This window comes from Triticum dicoccoides, chromosome 5A (genome assembly GCF_002162155.2).
Source record: "Triticum dicoccoides isolate Atlit2015 ecotype Zavitan chromosome 5A, WEW_v2.0, whole genome shotgun sequence".
Classification (NCBI taxonomy): domain Eukaryota; kingdom Viridiplantae; phylum Streptophyta; class Magnoliopsida; order Poales; family Poaceae; genus Triticum; species Triticum dicoccoides.
Genome location: NC_041388.1, coordinates 220,816,312 through 220,821,491, shown reverse-complemented (window position 1 = coordinate 220,821,491; position 5,180 = coordinate 220,816,312).

The following is a 5,180-nucleotide window of genomic DNA, read 5'->3' as shown; positions in this document are numbered from 1 at the left end:
CCGAACAATCTGACACAATTGGAGGCTCTGCCAACGAAATTACACCTTCAGCCCACGTAATAATGGCGGTTATCGCCCCGTGGACAGAACCATTCCTAGCCTACCTTACTAGGCAGGAACTCCCGGAGGACCAAAACGAGGCCCGCTGCATAGTGCGGCGATCTAAGGCCTACAGAGTCCATGAGGGAGAACTTTATAAGAAAAGCACTACCGGAGTCCTTCAAAGGTGCATCTCCGAAGAGGAAGGGCGGAACTTCCTGGCTGAAATTCATGCCGGACTTGGTGGTCACCACGCTGCTGCTCGGTCCCTTGTTAGCAAGGCTTTCCGTACAGGCTTTTACTGGCCGACGGCCCGAGCAGATGCTCAGGACCTAGTCCAACGATGCGCTGGTTGCCAACTTTTTGCCAACCAAAGCCATATGCCACCCACCGCACTCCAAACTATACCCATCACCTGGCCTTTTGCGGTCTGGGGGCTTGACATGGTCGGACCCCTTAAAGGTGGAACCCATAGGAAAAAATACTTACTGGTCATGGTGGATAAGTTCACCAAATGGATAGAAGCCAAGCCTGTTAAAAGGGCCGAATCCGGACCTGTGATAGACTTCATATCCGGGGTTGTACACCGTTATGGCGTCCCCCATAGCATCATAACCGACAACAGTACAAACTTTACCGCCGACGAGGTAAAACTCTGGTGCAAAAACATGGGCATCAAGCTCGATTATGCTTCCGTCTATCACCCACAAACCAACGCCCAGGTCGAACGCACAAATGGTCTTATCATGAGCGGCATTAAACCCAGACTGGTGCGGTCCCTCAAGGAATCTAACACGCACTGGGTAGAGGAGCTCGACTCCGTGCTCTGGGGGCTGCGGACCACGCCAAATCGCACCACCGGATACACACCATTTTTTATGGTGTACGGCGCAGAGGCAGTTCTGCCCTGCGACATAATTCATGACTCACCTAGAGTGCGCATGTATGAAGAAAGAGAAGCCGAGCTCGATCGGCAGGACAACTTGGACGCCTTGGAGGAGGAGCGTGATGTGGCAAAATCCCGTTCCGCATTTTATCAACAGCAGGCACGAAGATATCAAAGCAGAGAAGTACGGGCCAAAAATTACAATGTTGGCGAACTAGTTCTACGCCTGCCGGATAAAAAAAGGACAAACTCAAGCCCAAATGGGAAGGTCCATTCATAATCGACCAAGTCCTGACTGGTGGGGCGTACCGCCTGCGAGATGCGTCGGATAACCGACTCGAGCCGAACCCGTGGAACGCCACCCATCTCTGAAGATTCTATGCCTAGCGCAGGACTCTGTGTTCGTCTCCTTCCTCTGTCCATTTTTTGCAATTTTTTTGCATTCTTCTGTCTTACATTTCTCTCCTTCCCCTCTTTTCTTTTATAGCCCTTAAAGGCTCATCTAGTGACGCGCCACTCGCGCTCATTAAACCTGGGGGCTTCTTTAACAGAAGCTTATTTATACGGGCTTCACGCCCAATGCGTCAAACTTCCGCATGTACCTTTTTCTTCACCATTATATGCATCGATATGACTTAAGTTTTGGCCAAGCTGGGTTGCCTGGCTCCTGTGCTTACCCCTACGTTCCCGATTGTTCGGCTAGGCGGTAAAGGGAGCACCTCTGCGATTGTTACTGCCGGGTCAGCCAGATGTGTATCTCAGACTGGGTGAAGCCGAAAGCTAGCGTTCTTAAGGGAATATTCGGTCGGTGAAATAAAAGATGATCTTTTTACCCATTTTATGCGCCCCCAGATGCTTTTTTCTGTGTTTTTTCACGTAGTCCGGACATGCACTTTAGGGCATGCCTCCCAGCGAAAGGAGCCCCTAACGGAACTATTCTCTCTGGAAGATGTTTCTTACTAACCATGTAATATAACATAACTAGTTGGGCACTTGTCTGATAAAGCACTAATGACCCCTACGCCTGGTCTCCACGCATACCCCGGTTCTTATATAACCGCTATGGTATTCGGACACACTCCGGACCATCAGGTCCCGAGGTTGAAGAGAAAAGGTCGGCAACGACAAACGATCTACAATCCGGCTAGAAGGCATTACACATGTCAATTCAAAATTACATAGTCATTCTGACTGATTGTATTCCTCTTCTATATCATCTAACAGGCTGTCTAATTTACAGTCCTGCTGGGAATACTTCGCGGCCAACTCTACTTGGCCGTATACTAAGCTTACAGGGATCTCCTTCCCGTCAGGCCCCACTGGTCCGACCTCGGCCATGTGGTTTGGGTCAGACTTCGTAAAACGGGTCTTCACCATGGCCCAGGCCTCCCTAGCGCCTTGTCGGCAGGCTGATATCTTCCATAACTAGAAGCGCCGCCGAGCTCCCTTCAGCTTCTCCGCAAGCTCTCCAAGGCCCTCGGGCACGGAGTGGGCAGGCCATAAGGCTTGAGCAATACCCCGCATCGCCTGCCGAATTCGCTCATGCAGTTTCAAGAGTTCGGGAAGAAGGTCACCCATAGAACCGGGCATCTCCTCTGCAGGACGACCTGTGAGCATACCTACAGACATTACTCTGTTAGTCGACTTCCTCGCCGAACTTTTTTTTCAAAGTTCGTTCAAGCACTTACTAAAAATGCCACGTCAAAGCCGCTGATTCTCCTTCGTGGAGTCCGACAGCTGGCCATGAACATCTTTAAGTTCGACGTCCAGCTTGGTGTTGGCATCCTGAAGATCATTCTTCTCTCGCCTCACCTTTGTCAACATACTCTCACCGGCCTTTAGCCGGCGTAAGAGTTGTTGCTTGTCCGAATCGAGTCCGGCGCCATCTGCAATATGATTTGTCAGATTTGCAGCCACGCCGCACAATACAAATCTTTCAAAGTGTATCTTACCTGAGGGGGTCTCTTTGGGCTCCCCTGATGCGGCTAGTGCGGCCTCTAGTTGGGCCTTGCACTTTTCCAGCTCCTGGGACAGTACGGCATTCTTCTCTGTAAGAACCTGCATATTAAATGATCCTTAAATCAGTTGCTCTAACTGCTTCAAGTCTCGGGGGCTACTGGCATATATATATATTTAACCAAAATTTTCTTACCCGTATGTCTTTTACATACTGCTCCGTGGCTCTGGCTAAACCATTTTGAGCGGCACGGAGGTATGCATCTCCCAAATTAAAGGCATCTAAAGCCTCTTGGGAGAAACAAGCGTCGCGTAGAATTGTCCGGCGACGCCTGTGGTTCATGGCACTCTCCACTTCAGAATTTGTGGCAGACAGCCTGTCCGTCAGAGGAGCGTCCGGCGCGCGCCTTGTGCTCGCCTCCGCTTCCTGGCCAGACGTTGGAGCCTGGCTGGTGGAGGCGCGATTAGCAACCTCTCCGGATGTAGTCCGGCGAGGTCTCTTCGTTCTGAAGATAGCACGAACGTTAATATGCCCTGACAGAATAACTCCAGGGAAACAGAGGGTGCACTATACCTTTGCGCCGGCATCTCAGTCCGGACTACATTCCTTTTTTCCCCACGGGGCCCTACGGCCCCTCATTGGCTAGCCGCCGCAGGTTCGGCCTCCTGCCTCGGAAATCTCCCATGCAAAACACGGTTGTCGTCAGAAACACCGGGCTACGTGAGGGTGGAATCTCTTTCAAGGGAATAAGACCCCGGTTTCTGTCACCTGGGAGGCCGGGATTAACCCTGGGTAATCCGCCGTAATGGCTACCAAGGTATTGTCCTTGCTTAGCTGATGGAACACCCCGTCGATAAGCTCCACCGATATGTCCGGATCCTCTTCGGAGTCCGGATTGAGGGACCGTTCTGGGTCCTCGGGTTGTGGAGGGCGGCTGTTTATATCCTTTACCTCCTGTCGCAGTTCCTGCATTGAAGTCGTTAGACTACCTATCTAACCATGGGAGTATAAAACAAATAGTCAAGCGCAATTGTTCACTTACCCAACTTGGAGGATCATACATATTGAATCCAGCCCGCGGGTTGACGCGGAGGAATTCCTCCTTTTCCCCCTTGTACAAAGAGGATAAGATCTTTACTAAGGCGGCGGCTGAGGCCGGCCCCTTACGACCGTAATGTGTGGCGTCATCCTCCCCGTTAAAATCCCACATGGGGTGGCCTTTATATTGAAGCGGTTGCACCCCCGCATAATGCATGCGGCCATGACTCCAATCATGGTTAGTCCGGAATGAGCCAACAGTCTTATCCGGCCCATCAAGTAAAGGACGTCTCTGTCGCTTTCTCTCTGAGAGCTCCGCGGACGCCAGCTCAAGCGTTTCTTCAATAGAGCACTGTTGAACTCAGGGAGACCGACCCGGATAGGGTCCGGTAGCGGGACGTCATCTATGTAAAACCATTCCGAAGGCCAGTCCTTGGACGCCTTCTTTGGGGTTCCGGATAGGTATCCGGTCCCGGCGATGCGCCATACTTCGGCTCCGCCCACTTGGTATATAAACCCCTCTTGAGAATGGGGCACCAGGCAGAATAACCTCTTCCACAGCGCGAAATGAGCCTCAATGCCTAAAAATAGCTCGCAAAGGGCGACGAAACCCGCAATATGCAATACGGAGGCGGGCGTGAGATTGTGCAGCTGGAGGCCGTAGAACTCCAGAAGCCCGCGGAGAAATGGATGAATTGGAAATCCCAGTCCCCTTATTAGATAGGGGACGAGGCACACCCGCTCTCCTTTAGAAGGATTGGGGGTGCTCTCCACTTGTTTTCCGCCATTGTAGGTGGCGAGACCGGCTCGGACCGGGACCATGTATGCCCGAGGGAGAAATCCCTTGGCCTAAAGCGACACTAACTCGCTATGCGGGATGGTGCAACTCTCCCAGTCCTCGGGTTTGGGACCAGAGGGGCGAGGGGAGGAGCTGCGACGGCTGGTCATGTTGGAATGGACCTTTGCTGGAAGCGCTCTGATGATAACTCGCGGAAAGGAGAAGATGTGGTTTGGACCTAAATCCCCATCCCGTTAAATAGGCGGCTCTTTTATACGGCTAGGGGTGTGGATGTAAAAACGCCCCGGCTTTTCGCATTTGTTTGACACGTGGAAGACGGCCATTATTGGGCGTGGAAGCCGAGGAGCACTACATTACAAAAATCGGACATTATTCCTACAGGTACACAAGATTTGGAGAAGAACCCGCCTTGCAATGCCGAACAATCTGCGTGCCGGACTCGTCGTCATTGAAGCCTGGTT